This window comes from Papaver somniferum, chromosome 9 (genome assembly GCF_003573695.1).
Source record: "Papaver somniferum cultivar HN1 chromosome 9, ASM357369v1, whole genome shotgun sequence".
NCBI classification, from domain to species: domain Eukaryota; kingdom Viridiplantae; phylum Streptophyta; class Magnoliopsida; order Ranunculales; family Papaveraceae; genus Papaver; species Papaver somniferum.
The window spans coordinates 115580668-115601265 of NC_039366.1; positions in this window are offsets into that span (position 1 = coordinate 115580668).

Below are 20598 nucleotides of genomic sequence, written 5' to 3' on the forward strand. Positions count from 1 at the left end.
GTTTGAAACCAGTTGCTCAACGTGTGGAGACTTGGTCGATTTTCCACCCACTACCTCGTGAATTCCTTCAACTGATTGCACGACTTGCTCACATTCCATCGTGTGTTTGAACACATGTGTCGTAGACCGCCAGACCAAAACCCTAAGTGATATCCCCCCAAGTGACACGATTGACGTCTCGTGGTTTGTTAGTCAATTGATGACTTCGTGGTTTGATGGGACGATGAGTCCATGTAGTTGTTGAGTGTCGAACATGATGTTCTGAAACTCATGAATTGAACATGCCATGAGACAGAGGTATAATTCTTACGATGAAGTGAGAAAGTGTTGTTCATTCGATGGATCGTTGAATATTGATTGTTGAACCAATATTCCTTGGTTTGAGCAAATATTTATCATCTGAGCAAGTGTTGCTCATGTGATGAATTGTTGAATATTTGATCGTCTAAGCATGTGTTACTCATCTGATGGATTATTGGCAGCGTACCAAAAATATTAATTAGAATATTGGTCGTTGAACCGAGCATAATTAATAAAATTAATGACCATGAGGCCGTCGTAAAATTATTAAGGTGGGAATCTGGAATGATGATCCTTGGATTCAGAAACCCTAATTTGATCAATTGATGATCAATTCATGGTTCGTCAGAAGTTTAACCATGGGACGGAGGAGGGAGCGACTACATGGGACCATGGATCAACCATGTAGTGTCCATATGCTCACGTAAGCAAATACGAAGAACTCCTGAAGAGTTGACGATTTGTTGGTGGAAGAATGATTAAATGCTGGCTTAATCATTTATTCAAAAATGCTCGTATGAGCCTTAGGTGAGAAAACCTAATTAATTATGACGAGGAAAGGGACCGACCATGGAGTTATGAAACCGACCCTGGGTTGTAACGTGACCGTCTGACGATCACTTCATGAAGATCCAAAGTGTTGGAAGAGTTTTGTACCTAATACGAGCAATTGTGCAAATTAGGTCAAAACTGTGAAAATTGATGGGACCGGCTTCCGTGAGCCAAAGAGCCAATCTTGGTCGCTCAAGATAGCGTGCCCGTGTCCCCAAGGCATCTGCATCTCAGTCCTGAGAATTTTGATATTTTCTGGCGTGCAATTGAGCATCCATTCGAGAAAATATGCCAAAATTAGGGTTTCGACGAAAATGAGGAAAACACCATGAGATGATGAAAAATAATTATAAAATAAGGAATGAAGAGGCGTGGGACCGCCGTGGTCAAGGCATGGTCGGACGGTCGTGACCACGGTCCCGTGGTGCCTTTTCCTTAATTTTATAATATTTTGATGATTTTATGAAAAATTTGATGAATTTAGGGAGTTTCCATGAATTGGAGGAGTTTTCATGAGTTCATGGAAGCAAATATTAAAATAATAAAAACACGGGCGTGTGGGACCATAGAGGCATGGCCGGCCGGCTATGGCCCGGTCCACGAGTTTTTTTATAATTTTTTAATATTTTTTAGGTATTTTTGATGATTTGAGGGAATTTTTCCTAATTTGAGAGAAATACCATAAATCAAAGAATTTGATGAATTCAAGGAAAAATAGGATAAATAATAGTAAAATAATAAAGCAAAGGGCGTGTGGGACCGGCTAGGGCATGGTCGGCCGGCTAGTGGCCCGGTCCCACAAGTTTTCATAATTTTATTTTATTTTATTATTATATGATGATTTGTGCAAAAATACCATGAAATCAAGGAGTTTTTTCATGAAATTAGAGAAATAATAATAATAATAAAAAAATAATAAGGAACCGCGGGATGTGGGGCCGGCTGGGACCAAGGCATGGCCGGTTGGCCAATGGTCACTCCCCACACTCCTTTTCTTAATTTTATATTATTTGTTATGGATTTATGGAAGTAACATGAAACCGAAGAGCTTCCTCGAGACGAAGGAGATTTGATCAGATGAGAGAATTTTCATCAAATCATGGAAAATAATAAAAATGTACTAAAATATAAAACTGGCGTGGAACTGACAACGGCACGGTCGGTAGGTCGTGTGTTCGTGTTCCCAGCACCTTCGACAATATTTAATTTTTTTAATTATTTATTATTTTCTTCCTTATTTTGCATAGGTTTATCGTTTCGTTGTATTTTGAAATACTCGTTCGTGCGGTGACTGTTAGTGTATCGTCGTTGAATACACTTTCACCATTTGAATCGGGGCTTACTTAGAGGTAGCTCAGACGCCCGATTGTTAATTATTTATTACTAATTGTGGAATCCAGTGGAGAATAATTCACAAAACTGAGTAATAAGATGTTTATTATTAATTCATAGGATCAGCTGAGGATTCGACTACGAATTCAGAATAATAAAGTGAGCATTACCATTCTATGGGATCGTAGATTCGACCATAGAATCGGAGTAATTAAGATTTGTCTATTACCATTTATGAGACCAGTTGTGGATTCGATCATGAAATCGGAGTAATGAGATAATATAGTTATTGCTATTCTATGAGATCAAGCCGTGGATTCGATCATAGAATCAGAACAATTGTTATTTCCATTCCATGGGACCAGTCGTGGAATCGACCATGGAATAGGAGTAAAAGTAATTAGGAATAATTAACTTTGTGGCTCTATACTAGCAGAGCAAGCTGTATAGGAGCATTAATTATCCCGATATGAGCTTGTCGATAAGTCATATCCTTTATATAGTCAGGGTAAACTCGTTGTTTGTTCCTGAAGACATTATCGCTCTATACTAGCAGAGCAAGCTGTCTAGGAGCTGTCCATCTCGTGATACTATATAGAAATAATCACTGAAAGTATTCAGTATTTATGAGATATGTCGTTGTCCAGTCGTGAGACTACATATCTACATGTACTGTGAGAGAAAGTACTCTTCGTTGATAATTCGATGAGAGACCCGTGTCTCGATACTCACGTTTTATTGCTGGATCATAACTTCGTGTAATTATGAGTTTACGATTTTAGCCCTTGTCGAAAATCCACCATCTACAAAGGCACTACTCAACAACAAGATCGTTCGCATCCCAGCTTCGTCATCTCCTTACGCTCCTGTCTACTATGATGAATTCCTTGAATCTCAAATGAGCATCCCAGAGCCTCCAAGAAAAGTTTGAAGCATCCCACTCCCACGTTGGGAGGCTATTGAAAAGTCGCCGACAAGCCATCATCCTCAGAAGCTAAGGCGATTAAGTCATCTACTACACCGGTTAAACGCCGTAATGATCAGGTTTCAACTCCAGTATCAAACTTCATAACCAGTCGTGACCCGGAGGGGAGGATCGTTTATCGTCGACGGGAAGATTAGCAATTAATCGGGGAGAACGATGAAAAGTCTCCCCACCCTGAAGAATCATGTCAGAACGAACCGTCACTCGAAGAATAGGTTCAAGACGCCCCACGACAATTACAAGACGGCACTGACTCTACCACCGATGATCTCGAGACAATCAATATTGGGACTGAGGATGATCCAAGGCCGATCTTGATTAGTTCATCACTGTCATCAGAGGAGCGGGCGGAGTTGATAAAGCTGTTGAAAGAATATCAAGATGTTTTCTCCTAGACGTATGAGGAAATGCCCGGTCTAGACGACAAACTGGTCACCCACCACCTGCACATTGTTCCCGGCTCCAAAGCTGTCAAACAACCGCCTAGGCAATTTAGACACGAAGTCGAGGAGCAAATCAAAGTTGAGATCCAGAAACTACTAGCAGCAGTATTCATCAAGCCTATTCAACATCCAACGTGGCTGGAAAATGTTGTTCCTGTCAAGAAGAAAAATGGTCAAATCGGATGTTGCGTCGATTTCAGGAACCTGAATAAATGTTGTCCGAAGGATGATTTTCCCCTACCAAACATTGATATGCTCGTCGACGAAACTAGTGGCCACGGTATGTTCTCATTCATGGATGGTTACAGCGGATACAACCAGATCAAGATGTATGAGCATGATGCCAACAAGACTGCATTCCGTACTCCCATCGGGAACTTCCACTACACTGTGATGCCCTTTGGATTAAAGAATGCAGGTGCCACTTATCAGAAGTTTTCCGATGTTCTTGATGAGTTAAAGGAAATAATAAGGGAGATTTATGAAATAAAGACGTCCGTGTCTAAATCTTTGGAAACTCAGAGGACCCTAATTCGACCTCTTCATCCAAGACAGTTCGTGGGTATTGACACTTATCTCCGTGAACCTTATGTCTCGATGGTTGTCGATAACAAGGAGTTCGGGAATGATAAAGAATTTCTCAAAGGAATTGTTGCCTATTATGTCTTCTTTTTGGATTAGTTGGAAGAATAACTAGTGCTTTGAATAGCGAAGATTGTGACTACACATAGCTATTTTTGTTTTCATCTTCTTATGTTATTTTTTAGGTTTATTGGTTTTTAAATTCTAAAAATATTTGGAGGATGATATTATTGCAGTATTAATCTTTTTTTAAGTATTGCAATATTTTTATGGGATATTACTGTTTGCGTCCGTGAACTTGAAGGTCCCATATTGTGTCAAAAGTAAAGTCGTTCATAAATTGATATTCGTATTGATGAAAGGACGAATTGACTTTTGACAATTACAAAAGTTATGCCTGTGCAGTCATTTATTTGATGGAAAATAAGATGAAATCTTTTATTTGACAAGGATAAAGTATATTATGTCGTTATGCAAATAGTGATGGAAAATAGAATAGATCCTTGTATGTTATCCACGGTATTGATCTTCATTGATCCATTTTGTTATGTTTTACCGTGAAGGCTCCATTGTGTATCTTATGTTGAGCACCTTACAACTATGTCGATTAATATTGGCATTATTGGTTGTTCCATGAGATGCTATATGTTGAGCATTCTTGAACTAAATTAATCATCTTGATTGGTTATTTAGTTAGTTGCTCCAAAAGTCTTCTTCTGTCGAGCAAAATCTTTTGACAATTAAATTGATTGCTTCGGTGATTGGTTTGGTGGTGTATTCCAATTAGATTAATTATAGGTTCTCTTGTAATTAATCTAGTTGAGTTTTTCATATATTCCACAAGTTCTTGTGTTGAGTATATGAACGGTTATACTAATCATGTTCTATTGGTTGATGTAGTCGTATATTCCGTAAGGTTTTCCTTATGTTGAGTATTTGAACGATTAAGGTAGTCATTTCCGTGTGGTTATCTTAGTCGTAGCTCCGTGAGCTTTCTTATGTTAAGCACAATCAATTAAATTGATCACTTTTGTGGTTTGATTTAGTTGCGTATTCCGATTAAATTAATCATGGGTTTACTTGTGACTAATTTGGTTGAGTTTTGGATATAAAAAATCATTTCCATGGTTTTTTGTGTCCAATTAAAAATCCTTCTTTTATTTCGAAATTAAGGTCGCTCTTGTTGTTCTTTCGAGAATGACATCAAATGGGGGAGAGTTCTTTTGAACTTGTGCTTAATGGTAATATCTTGCGGGGTGTGCGGCTGTGGAATTTTATAGGGGTTATCTTGTATCTTTAAACTCCTTGATGAATGCATTTAGCTTCGGCTTTATGATTTCATCTAAATTAAGTTGGTATGTATTTTTCTTTTAGTCTATGAAATGTCTCTTGTGGAAATTTCATTTTGATCCCGTTCTTTTACCTTTGCCAATTTTATTGACAACAAGGGGGAGAAATAATGTAGTTCACACTACAAATACATATGGTTTTCGTATCATTGTGTAAGGGGTAGTGGTTTCCATGATCGAGATGGAGTATTGACTAAGGGGGAGTGATACATATCACCATAGTATTGTTGTTAAAGTTGTGATGTGATTGGACTTTGATGTTACATAATGATACTATGACACTGTATAATAATGATCGAGAATATCGATTTCTCTCATTGTTATATCTACGGATCTTCAACAACGGTGGTGCTAAACTTACAACCTTTGGGATCATTGGAGTACTTGGAAGGACGAAGATTTCAAGGAACGTTGAAGATTAGACTATAGAATAGGAGCCACTAAAGTTTATCTTTTTTGTATTGCATATGTATTAATAGTTTTGTCACTAAAATTGACAAAGGGGGAGATTGTTAGAGAATAGCTCGGTCAATCTCGCATGCGTTGCTATATAAGGCATGTTTTTCAATGTTAGTGATCAAAACTATGAGTCTTGATTTCTAGTCTACATAGCTAAGTCTCGGACTAGGATAGAAAAGTGTAGTTGAGCTCAAGGACTTCATGGCGATTCATCATACAACGACGAAGATCTACTCAAGGAACCGTGGAACTTCATCAAAAAAAAGGTATGTGGAGACTTGAACTTACCTATCATTCAAAAGTCCATCTATTCTATCTCCTACTTCTTATGAGACAAAAAGTCGTATGCTATATAGACTGGATCATACACATTTGACATTTCTAGCTGAGTATTCACTACATATCTTTTTCTAGAAATCGTGTGTTGGTAAAGCGTTTCGCTTTGATCAAGTTTATCTTCACCTAGTGACGAAAGTCATGAAAAGTTTCAATTACTTTGAGAATTGCTCTGACGTGAAACAGTCTGTGAATAACGGCTATATAACGTCCTCTGAGAATGTCTCAATGATTGGAATGAGAGTTTAGATTACATAACCATGTATTCCTTAATCCGAAGTTTTCGAACTTTGTTGATTGAGAGAAACCGGAGGAATTGGCTTTGCCAAGTCCGCGAACTGACAGAAGTTCTCTTACCGAGAATTTCTGCTGGGATTTTCCAAAAACTCGTTTGCGTGTTTAGTCCACGAAATGGCGCAAGTCCCTTTCCCGAGATTTTCTGCTAAGTTTGGAAAACTCTGCCGGTTGCCTTAAGTCCGCGAACTTGTTTGTGAGCTTAAGGTTATGATCTAAAGATGTGCTCTGAACATGAAACTTAAATTACTAAGGAATGCTTTATGCAAACCGTGGCTATAAAGTTCATGAGCCGATTCATCGAATCGAATCATCTTTGTTTCAATTGTGTCTTGTGTAGTTACATAAGATCTCATAGCAATTGAACAACTCTCTAACTAGTTCATTTGAGTCAATTGAACTAGTTATGGTGAAGAAGAACTAGGTTAATATGAAATGCTCATATGGTTAACCTTTTGGGTTACTATGTTGAACCAACATACACGTACACGTTTGGGCATGGTTTTCACAAACCCAGTAAACGTCTACCCAAGTGTGTGTGACAAGCTAAGTTTTCGATCTAACGGTTGAGAAATATTAGCTTGAATCTAAATCAGGTTTTCATCTAACGGTGAATATGGATTGCTTTGTAACTAAGGAAAACCCTGATTTGAAGGCTATATAAAGGAGACATCTAGCATTGTGAAAAAATCCCCACACGTCTGTGTGATACTAGTGCGCTCGCTAGAGTCGATTCTCCTTTAACCTTTGGTTTTCTTCTCTAAAACCAGGTTAACGACTTAAAGACTTCATTGGGATTGTGAAGCCAGACCGATACTACTTTTATCGTAGTTGTGTGATCTGATCTTGCATCTTCTATCGTACGAGTACAATCTTTGATTGGCTTGAGATCGTGAGAGTTCTCCGATAGGCAAGATAAAGAAGTCACAAACATCTTCGTCTCACTGTTTGTGATTCCTCGAAACCGCTTGTGTAGTCAAGAAGGATTGTTGAGAGGTGATTGATTAATCTAGCGTGTTCTTCGGGAATATAAGACCGGATTATCAATTGGTTCCTGTTCACCTTGATTTTATATCTTAAGACGGAACAAAACCTAGGGTTTTCTGTGGGAGACAGATTTATCCTTTGATAGACTTTTCTGTGTGAGACAGATTTGTTTATTATCAAGTCTGCGATTTTGGGTTGCAGCAACTCTTAGTTGTGGGTGAGATCAGCTAAGGGAATCAAGTGCGCAGTATCCTGCTGGGATCAGAGGCGTAGGAGTACAACTGTACCTTGAATCGGTGGGAGACTGATTGGGGTTCAACTATAGTCCAGTCCGAAGTTAGTAGTAGGAGTAGGCTAGTGTCTGTAGCGGCTTAATACAGTGTGTATTCAATCTGGACTAGGTCCCGGGGTTTTTCTGCATTTGCGGTTTCCTCGTTAACAAAACTTCTGGTGTCTGTGTTATTTCTTTTCCGCATTATATTTTATATAATTGAAATAATACAGGTTGTGCGTTAAGATCATCAATTGGAAATCCAACCTTTGGTTGTTGATTGATATTGATTGATCCTTGGACATTGGTCTTTGGTACCGTCCAAGTTATCTTCTTTGATAAAGACTCGCAGATTTTTTGCTTGAGTAAAATCAAATCGAGAGATTGAGATATTAAACTCTTGAGTATCTTTTATTGATTGAGTCTAACTGTCTAGTTGATTCTCTAAAAGTATTGGAGTTGTCCATAAGATTGCTAAGCGAAATATTGGGTGGTGTTGTTAGACCCCCGCTTTTTCAATTGGTATCAGAGCAGGAAAACACGTTTAAGACCTAACAAGTCCGTGTTTGTAGCGATCTGACTCTATGGACACAGGGTTATCTCTATTAACGTACCACCAGTCTTCGATGGCTCCAATTATTATGGAAAATTTTATGCGAGCTTTTCTTCAATCGCGTGATTTTCAATCATGGGTATATGTGGTTAATGGCTATGATGCTCCCGTTGTGGCAGTTGGTGATGTAAACGTTCCCAAACCTATTGGTGAATACACCTGTTGAGATAACTGCTGCAAAGCAAAATTCCGACGGTTTGAATGCTATCATACATGCCATTACCCCAAATCTTCAGCATCATGTGACAAACTGCACTAGATCTAAAGATGCTTGGGATATCTTAGAAACCGTATTTGAAGGCAACTCCAGTGAAAAGGATGCTAGGCTTCAAAACCTTAATTCCGATTGGGAGAACCTTCGTATGGCAGATGAAGAAACATTTGATGAGTTTAATCACAAAGTGTCTGAAATTGTTAATGCATCTTTTGCATTGGGTAAGACTATTCCTGAAAAGGACATTGTGATGAAAATTCTCAGATCGCTGCCATCTAGATACGAGTCTAAGAAGCATGCCATCGTTGAGGGGAATAACCTCGATAATCTTTCCAGAAACACCTTGGTTGGAAAGCTTAAGATCTTTGACCATGAGCATACATCCAAAGTCGGTAAGGATGTTGCCTTTAAAGCACAAAAGAACACTAAATTACTTGTCAAAGGTAAGAGTGTTCATGTCTCTGAGGATGATCAGTCTGAGGATGATTTTTCGGATGAAGATCTTGACAAATCAGTCTCCTTGATCACAAGACAGTTTAGGGATCTTTGTTGAAGAGAAGTAAACGGTTTTCAAGAGACAAACCTAAGTCATCAGACAAACCTCACGGTCGCGTACCTCCTAAAAACAGGGATGCTGACGAGGCTGATGACGAGGACATGCCTCAGTGCTTTAAGTGTAAGGGTTTTGGCCATTTTGCTAACGAATGCCCAAATCGTAGAAAATACACTGGGAACAAAGGTCTAGCTGTAACACTTGATGAAATGTCTGAAACCTATGATTCCGATGAAGATAGGAAATCAAGTGTAGGGCTTCTTTGTGAAAACATCGATTTTGATACTTGTAGCAATACATATATCAACCTCAATGGGTTCGGAGAAGAGGGAAACCCAATCAAGCTGGAAGATTCACTGAATCCGATAACTGGAAACCCTATCAGTGATGTTTCAGGATCAACTGTATGTCTAGCTGCTTGCACATCTCAGATGCCTGAATACTATCCAAGATTGACGTGCTCGTTTTGTTCGATGAAGGGACACGAACTATCAAGGTGTTACAAATACAAGCACCAAATAAGGCACGCCAGCAAACTTCAACGAAGAGCAGATCGATTAGCAAGGAAGCTGAAACTTGCTCAGAAGACCGCCGAGGTATGTAGGATCTTATCTTCGTCTAAGAAGTTGGTTTCCAAGGATAGAATAAGACCATTTGAAAAGAAAATATGGTCAAATCGTTTTGATAGACAGAGATCAGAGGATTCCTCCCATGAGGAAAAAGATGGACAAATCGTTGTTCATCGCAACACAACTTGATTGTGTTGTTGGGAAAATCTTGTCTCATGTGCCTGTTCGAAAAGAGACAAGATTGAGTGCTGATCCAGGCTTCAGAAAAGTTTTTCCTTCTTCTTAGATTTGTTATTTTTTGTCTATCAAAAAAAGAAAGGGTTATTATCGACAATTCTACTCTTTATAGGGTTTTAGAGTTGGGCGTATACGAACCTGTCAATAGGTTTCGAACCCTACATTCCTTTTTCCTTTTGACATCCTTTATAAGACTGCTTGTTGAGTTAAGTGATTCCATCACACAAATCCAGTTGTTCATAACTGTTCTCAAAGCACTATGTCGTCAGATGGAAAGGATGTCAACATGATTGTTAAGTCTTCAATCAAGGAAAAAGAGAAATCTCTGTTTCTAAGTCCCTGAAAAGAAAAGAAGGAATACAAGAAAACCCAGGGTGTTCCTTCTAACTCTCAGAAGTTTTCCGATGTTCTTGATGAGTTAAAGGAAATAAGAAGGGAGATTTATGAAATAAAGACGTTCGTGTCTAAATCTTTGGAAATTCAGAGGACCCTAATTCGACCTCTTCAGCCAAGACAGTTCGTGGGTATTGACACTTATCTCCGTGAACCTTAATGTCCCGATGGTTTGTCGATAACAAGGAGTTCGGGAATGATAAAGAATTTCTCAAAGGAATTTTTGCCTAGTATGTCTTATTTTTGGATTAGTTTGGAAGAATAACTAGTGCTTTGAATGCGAAGATTGTGACTACACATAGCTATTTTTGTTTTCATCTTCTTATGTTTTTTTAGGTTTATTGGTTTTTAAATTCTAAAAATATTTGGAGATGATATATTGCAGTATTAATCTTTTTTGAAGTTTGCAATATTTTTATGGGATATGTACTGTTTGCGTCCGTGAACTTGAAGGTCCCATATTGTGTCAAAAGTAAAGTCGTTCATAAATTGATATTCGTATTGATGAAAGGACGAATTGACTTTTGACAATTACAAAAGTTATGCCTGTGCGGTCATTTATTTGATGGAAAATAAGATGAAATCTTTTATTTGACAAGGATAAAGTCTATTATGTCGTTATGCAAATAGTGATGGAAAATAGAATAGATCCTTGTATGTTATCCACGGTATTGATCTTCATTGATCCATTTTGTTATATTTTTTCTGTGAAGGCTCCATTGTGTATCTTATGTTGAGCACCTTAAAACTATGTCGATTAATATTGGCCTTGTTGGTTGTTCCAAGAGATGTTATATGTTGAGCATTCTTGAACTAAATTAATCATCTTGATTGGTTATTTAGTTATTTGCTCCGAAAGTCTTCTTTTGTCGAGCAAAATATTTTGACAATTAAATTGATTGGTTTGGTTGTGTATTCCAATTAGATTAATTATATGTTCTATTGTAATTAATCTATTTGAGCTTTTCATATATTCCACAAGTTCTTGTATTGAGTATATGAACGGTTATACTAATCATGTTCTACTGGTTGATGTAGTCGTATATTCCGTAAGGTTTTCCTTATGTTGAGTATTTGAACGATTAAGGTAGTCATCTCCGTGTGGTTATCTTAGTCGTAGCTCCGTGAGTTTTCTTATGTTAAGCACAATCAATTAAATTGATCACTTTTGTGGTTTGATTTAGTTGCGTATTCCGATTAAATTAATCATGGGTTTACTTGTGATTAATTTGGCTAAGTTTTGGATATAGAAAATCATTTCCATGGTTTTTGGTGTCCAATTAAAAATCCTTCTTTTGTTTCGAAATTAAGGTCGCTCTTGTTGTTCTTTCGGGAATGACATTAAATGGAGGAGAGTTATTTTGAACTTGTGCTTAATGGTAATATCTTGCGGGGTGTGCGGCTGTGGAATTTTATAGGGGTTATCTTGTATCTTTAAACTACTTGATGAATGCATTTAGCTTCGGCTTTATGATTGCATCTAAATTAAGTTGGTATGTATTTTTCTTTTAGTCTATGAAATGTCTCTTGTGGAAATTTCATTATGATCCCGTTCTTTTACCTTTGCCAATTTTATTGACAAAAAGGGGGAGAAATAATGTAGTTCACACTACAAATACATAGGGTTTTCGGATTATTGTGTAAGGGGTAGTGGTTTCCATGATCGAGATGGAGTATTGACTAAGGGGGAGTGATATGATACATATCACCATAGTATTGTTGTTAAAGTCGTGATGCAATTGGACTTTGATGTTACATAATGATACTATGACACTGTATAATAATGATCGAGAATCTCGATTTCTCTCATTGTTATAGCTACGGATCTTCAACAACGGTGGTGCTAAACTTACACCTTTGGGATCATTGGAGTACTTGGAAGGACGAAGATTTCAAGGAACGTTGAAGATTAGACTTTGGAATAGGAGCCACTAAAGTTTATCTTTTTTGTATTGCATATGTATTAATAGTTTTGTCACTAAAATTGACAAAGGAGGAGATTGTTAGAGCATAGCTCGGTCAACCTCGCATGCGTTGCTATATTAAGCATGTTTGTCAATGTTAGTGATCAAAACTATGAGTCTTGATTTCTAGTCTACATAGCTAAGTCTCGTACTAGGATAGAAAAGTGTAGTTGAGTTCAAGGACTTCATGGCGATTCATCATACAACGACGAAGATCTACTCAAGGAACCGTGGAACTTCATCAACAAAAAGGTATGTGGAGACTTGAACTTATCTATCACTCAAAAGTCTATCTATTCAATCTCCTACTTCTTATGAGACAAAAAGTCGTATGCTATATAGACTGGATCATACACATTTGACATTTCGAGCTGAGTATTCACTACTTATCTTTTTCTCGAAATCGTGTGTTGGAAAAGCGTTTCTCTTTGATCAAGTTTATCTTCACCTAGTGACGAAAGTCATGAAAAGTTTCAATTACTTTGAGAATTGCTCTGACGTGAAAAGGTCTGTGAATAACGACTATATAACGTCCTCTGAGAATGTATCAATGATTGGAATGAGAGTTTAGATTACATAACCATGTATTCCTTAATCCGAAGTTTTTGAACTTTATTGATTGAGAGAAACCGGAGGAATTGGCTTTGCCAAGTCCGCGAACTCAGTCCGTGAACTTACGGAAGTTCTCTTACCGAGAATTTCTGCTGGGATTTTCCAAAAACTTGTTTGCGTGTTTAGTCCGCGAACTCAGTCCGCGAACTTAGTCCGCGAACTGGCGGATGGCTCTTTGCCGAGATTTTGTGCTGAGTTTGGAAAACTCTGCCGGTTGCCTTAAGTCCGCGAACTTGTTTGTGAGCTTAAGTGGTTATGATTTAAAGATGTGCTCTGAACATGAAACTTAAATTATTAAGGAATGCTTTATGCAAACCGTGGCTATAAATTTCATGAGCCGATTCATCGAATCGAATCATCTTTGTTTCAATTGTGTCTTGTGTAGTTACATAAGATCTCATAGCAATTGAACAACTCTCTGACTAGTTCATTTGAGTTAATTGAACTATTTATGGTGAAGAAGAACTAGGTTAATATGAAATGCTCATATGGTTAACCTTTTGGGTTACTATGTTGAACCAACATACACGTACACGTTTGGGCACGGTTTTCACAAACCCAGTAAACGTATACCCAAGTGTGTGTGACAAGATAAGTTTTCGATCTAACGGTTGAGAAATATTAGCTTGAATCTAAATCAGGTTTTCATCTAACGGTGAATATGGATTGCTTTGTAACTAAGGCAAAACCCTGATTTGAAGGCTATATAAAGGAGACATCTAACATTGGGAAAAACTAATCCCAACACGTCTGTGTGATACTAGTGCGCTCGCTAGAGTCGATTCTCCTTTAACCTTTGGTTTTCTTCTCTAAAACCAGGTTAACAACCTAAAGACTTCATTGGGATTGTGAAGCCAGACCGATACTACTTTTATCGTGGTTGTGTGATCTGATCTTGCATCTTCAATCGTACGAGTACAATCTTTGATTGGCTTGAGATCGTGAGAGTTCTCCGATAGGCAAGATAAAGAAGCCACAAACATCTTCGTCTCACTGTTTGTGATTCCTCGACAAAACGCTTGTGTAGTCAAGAAGGATTGTTGAGAGGTGATTGATTAATCTAGGTTGTTCTTCGGGAATATAAGACCGGATTATCAATTGGTTCCTGTTCACCTTGATTTTTTATCTTAAGATGGAACACAACCTAGGGTTTTTCTGTGGGAGACAAATTTATCCTTTGATAGACTTTTCTGTGTGAGACAGATTTGTTTATTATCAAGTCTGCGATTTTGGGTTGCAGCAAATCTTAGTTGTGGTTGAGATCTGAAAAAGCGGGGGTCTAACAACACCACCCAATATTTCGCTTAGCAATCTGTATGGACTAACTTCGAAATACTTTGCTAGATAATCAACTAGACAGTCAGACTCAATCTAGATAAAAGTATCTCAAGGAGTTAATATCTCTCTCTTGATTTGATTTTTACTCAAGCTAAAAACAATAGAGAGTCTTTATCAAATACAAGGAATAATTTGGATGGTACCAAAGACCAATGTCCAAGTGTTAATTAATGAAATCAACAACCACAAGGTCGGATCTCTAATCGATTAAACTTTAACGCACAACCTGTATTATTTCAATTATAAAGATAAACAATATAATGCGGAAAATGAAATAACACAGACACTAGAAATTTTGTTAACGAGGAAACCGCAAATGCAGAAAAACCCCGGGACCTAGTCCAGATTGAATACACACTGTATTAAGCCGCTACAGACACTAGCCTACTCCAAGCTAACTTCGGACTGGACTATAGTTGAACCCCAATCAGTCTCCCACCGATTCAAGGTACAGTTGTACTCCTACGCCTCTGATCCCAGCAGGATACTGCGCACTTGATTCCCATAGCTGATCTCACCCACAACTAAGAGTTACTGCAACCCAAAATCGCAAACTTGATAATAAACAAATCTGTCTCACACAGAAAAGTCTATCAAAGGATAAATCTGTCTCTCACAGAAAAACCCTAGGTTTTGTTCCGTCTTAAGATATAAAATCAAGGTGAACAGGAACCAATTGATAATCCGTTCGTATATTCCCGAAAAACATCCTAGATTAATCAAGCACCTCTCAACAATCCTCATAAACAGTGAGACGAAGATGTTTGTGACTTCTTTATCTTGCCTATCGGAGAACTCTCACGATCTCAAGCCAATCAAAGATTGTACTCGTACGATAGAAGATGCAAGATCAGATCACACAACCACGATAAAAGTAGTATCGGTCTGGCTTCACAATCCCAATGAAGTCTTTAAGTCGTTAACCTGGTTTAGAGAAGAAAACCAAAGGTTAAAGGAGAATCGACTCTAGCGAGCGCACTAGTATCACACAGACGTGTGGGGATTAGTTTTGCACAATGCTAGATGTCTCCTTTATATAGCCTTTAAATCAGAGTTTTTCCTTAGTTACAAAGCAATCCATATTCGCCGTTAGATGAAAACCTGATTTAGATTCAAGCTAATATTTCTCAACCGTTAGATCGAAAACTTAGCTTGTCACACACACTTGGGTAGACGTTTACTGGGTTTGTGAAAACCATTCCCAAACGTGTACGTGTATGTTGGTTCAACATAGTAACCCAAAAGGTTAACCATATGAGCAATTCATATTAACCTAGTTCTTCTTCACCATAACTAGTTCAATTGACTCAAATGAACTAGTTAGAGAGTTGTTCAATTGCTATGAGATCTTATCTAACTAGACAAGACACAATTGAAACAAAGATAATTCGATTCGATGAATCGGCTCATGAACTTTATAGCCACGGTTTGCATAAAGCATTCCTTAGTAATTTAAGTTTCATGTTCAGAGCACATCTTTAGATCATAACCACTTAAGCTCACAAACAAGTTCGCGGACTTAAGGCAACCGGCAGAGTTTTCCAAACTCAACAGAAAATCTCGGCAAAGAGACTTCCGCCAGTTCGCGGACTAAACACGCAAATGAGTTTTTGGAAAATCCCAGCAGAAATTCTCGGCAAGAGAACTTCCGTCAGTTCGCGGACTGAGTTCGCAAACTGAGTTCGCGGACTTGGCAAAGCCAATTCCTCCGGTTTCTCTCAATCAACAAAGTTCGAAAACTTCGGATTAAGGAATACATGGTTATGTAATCTAAACTCTCATTCCAATCATTGAGACATTTTCAGAGGACGTTATATAGCCGTTATTCACAGACCGTTTCACGTCAGAGCAATTCTCAAAGTAATTTAAACTTTTCATGACTTTCGTCACTAGGTGAAGATAAACTTGATCAAAGCGAAACGCTTTACCAACACACGATTTCGAGAAAAAGATAAGTAGTGAATACTCAGCTCGAAATGTCAAATGTGTATGATCCAGTCTATATAGCATAATACTTTTTGTCTCATAAGAAGTAGGAGATAGAATAGATAGACTTTTGAGTGATAGATAAGTTCAAGTCTCCACATACCTTTTTGTTGATGAAGTTCCACGGTTCCTTGAGTAGATCTTCTTCGTTGTATGATGAATCGCCATGAAGTCCTTGAGCTCAACTACACTTTTCTATCCTAGTCCGAGACTTATCTATAATAGACTAGAAATCAAGACTCATAGTTTTGATCACTAACATTGACAAACATGCTTGATATAGCAACGCATGCGAGGTCGACCGAGTTATGCTCTAACAATCTCCCCCTTTGTCAATTTTAGTGTCAAAACTATTAATACATATGGAAAACAAAAAAGATAAACTTTAGTGGCTCCTATTCCATAGTCTAATCTTCAACGTTCCTTGAAATCTTCGTCCTTCCAAGTACTCCAATGATCCCAAAGGTTGTAAGTTTAGCACCACCGTTGTTGAAGATCCGTAGCTATAACAATGAGAGAAATCGAGGTTCTCGATCATTATTATACAGTGTCATAGTATCATTATGTAACATCAAAGTCCAATTGCATCACGACTTTAACAACAATACTATGGTGATATGTATCACTCCCCCTTAGTCAATACTTCATCTCGATCATGGAAACCACTTCCCCTTACACAATGATCTGAAAACCATATGTATTTGTAGTGTGAACTACATTATTTCTCCCCCTTTTTGTCAATAAAATTGGAAAAGGTAAAAGAACGGGATCATAATGAAATTTCCACAAAAGACATTTCATAGACTAAAAGAAAAAATACATACCAACTTAATTTAGATGAAATCATAAAGCCGAAACTAAATGCATTCATCAAGGAGTTTTAAGATACAAGATAACCCCTATAAAATTCCACAGCCGCACACCCCGCAAGATATTACCATTAAGCACAAGTTCAAAAGAACTCTTCCCCATTTGATGTCATTCCCGAAAGAACAACAAGAGCGACCTTAATTTCGAAAGAAAAGAAGGATTTTTAATTGGACACCAAAAACCATGGAAATGATTTTCGATATCCAAAACCCAATCAAATTAATCACAAGTAAACTCATGATTAGTTTAATTGGAATACGCAACTAAATCAAACCACAAAAGTGATCAATTTAATTGATTGTGCTCAACATAAGAAAACTCACGGAGCTACGACTAAGATAACCACATGGAGATGATTGACTTAATCGTTCAAATACTCAAAATAAGGAAAACCTTACAGAATATACGACTACATCAACCAATAGAACATGAATAGTATAACCGTTCATATACTCAACACAAGAATTTGTGGAATATATGATAAACTCAACTAGATTAATTACAAGAGAACCTATAATTAATCTAATTGGAATACACAACCAAACTAATCACCGAAGCAATCAATTTAATTTTCAAAAGGTTTTGCTCGACAAAAGAAGACTTTCGGAGCAAATAACTAAATAACCAATCAAGATGATTAATTTAGTTCAAGAATGCTCAACATATAGAATCTCATGGAACAACCAACAAGGTGAATATTAATCGACATAGTTGTAAGGTGCTCAACATAAGATACACAATGGAGCCTTCACGGTAAAACATAACAAAATGGATCAATGAAGATCAATACCGTGGATAACATACAAGGATCTATTCTATTTTCCATCACTATTTGCATAACGACATAATAGACTTTATCCTTGTCAAACAAAAGATTTCATCCTATTTTCCATCAAATAAATGACTAATAGGCATAATTTTTGTAATTGTCAAAAGTCCATTCGTCCTTTCATCAATACGAAAACCAATTCATGAACGACTTTACTTTTGACAACATATGGGACATTCAAGTTCACGGACGAAAACAATACATATCCCATAAAAATATTGCAATATCACAAAATCATAAAGATTAGTACTGCAATAACATCATCCTCCAAACATTTTTAGAATTTAAACCAATAAATTTAAAAACATGAAGATGAAAACGTTGGACATAGCTATGTCTAATCACAATAATGGCTATTCCAAACTCTAGTAATCCTTCTCAAAAATAAGAATAAATTCTCATAAGAAGTTTCCTAGGCAACAAGACAAACTCGTAATGCACATACAAGATGATTTTTCCTTATAGGGTAGAATCAATCTTTTTCCCATGGATTTACACCAATAATAGCTACCAAAGGCGTATAAAGAGATTTTCTTAACAAGGAAGAACATACAAAGTCAATAACGACTATGCACCATAGTTCACAAAGGATGATTGTGAACTTTCAAGAATTCCATAGCACTGCGTACTACTTTCCATTCTTGAACTTCCTTCTTTGTGATTCACCAACAACATTATTATAAAAGCTACAAATTAGCTTAGAAGAGTAGTACTCCAAGAATCCAAGTGCCCAAGTTCAAGAGAAGTGGAACAAGTGGGACGAAACGGAGCAAAATACTCAAAAACAAGAGACAGGACAAATTCCAATCTTAACTCATCCAAATTCAAGGTTTATCATCTCCATTTTAAAGATAATTTAAATAGGAAGAGAGTGCAAAAATAATGAGGTCAATCCGAGTTCGGACGAAGAAGTTACGGCCAAAACAAGTTTACCGAATATCGACGTCAAGTATGCATACGGGTTTGCAGACGGGGTTTGCGAACTTAAACCCCTGGATTTTGGTTTTAAATGATGTTATGCATACTTGGTAAGTGTACCATGAATTCCAAACATCCCAAACTAATGTTTTCAAACCTAAACATTTAAGAACCTTAAACACAGATCAAGTTAGGTAGAAATGAACGATAAGAAAGGTACATGGATCATTACAAGTACTCAAACAAGTAATAAAAACATAAAACTTGCTCAAGTTTATAGACATACCTTTTTAGAAAGGTCCAATTGAATTATACAGCCTTACCGAATATAATCTGTGCGCCCCAGTTGTTGTGTTTCCCTCACCGTATACATAGCAGGGCATTTCTTGGTGAGGATGCACTTTCAACACAAACAAGTTATGTTGAGGTGAACAATGTCCTGCTCACCATAGCACCAAGAAAGAGTTTCTTTCCAACAACTCTTAAATCTTGTAGTGTTGATAAACACCCAAGGAATTATTTTTATAAGTCTATCAAAGAACTTCAAGAACCCAAAAAAATTTGTGTTTCTGATTTCTTGTTTTCCAACTTATAAAAAACAGTTTATGCAGATAGTTTTTAGTACTGCGAAGGGAAACTCTTTTGATAAAAAGAGACGTCCTAGATTCTTCATAAAAGAAGATAATACTACTATCTTGATAGGAAGTATCAGGAATTGAGCAACGAATCAATTCATGCTTTGAGGTGTTACACTCAGATAACTGAGATTTAAACTCCTCTTGTAATTCGTTTAGTTTATCACAACTAATTGGATTACGCAGAGGAGGAGCATTGCTCTCACTGATTAGTAAATCAATATCAACCTCAACATGACTATTATTCATGATAACTTGATTTAGCCTGTCAAGAGATTCTTGCTCTTTCTGGAGGTATAACTCAACATCAAGAGATAAGCTCTCAAGCTTCTTTTCAAGCTCTGAAAACACTTCAAGGGTTTTTAAACCTGGTGGAGGTTTAGATATAATTTCTTCTACAGATTTTATTAAATCAGTCATGGAAGAGAATTCTGAAATCCCTGGATATGATGGTGCATTTATTGAGATAGCACTACTGTCCATAAAATCAGATCGCTACAAAACAGACTTGTAAGGTCTTGAACGTGTTTGCCTTCTCTGATACCAATTGAAAAAGCGGGGGTCTAACAACACCACCCAATATTTCGCTTAGCAATCTGTATGGACTAACTTCGAAATACTTTGCTAGAGAATCAACTAGACAGTCAGACTCAATCTAGATAAAAGTATCTCAAGGAGTTAATATCTCTCTCTTGATTTGATTTTTTCTCAAGCTAAAAACACTAGCGAGTCTTTATCAAATACAAGGAATAACTTGGACTGTACCAAAGACCAATGTCCAAGTGTTAATCAATGAAATCAACAACCACAAGGTCCGATCTCTAATCGATTAAACTTTAACGCACAACCTGTATTATTTCAATTATAAAGATAAACAATATAATGCGGAAAATGAAATAACACAGACACCAGATATTTTGTTAACGAGGAAACCGCAAATGCAGAAAAACCCCGGGACCTAGTCCAGATTGAATACA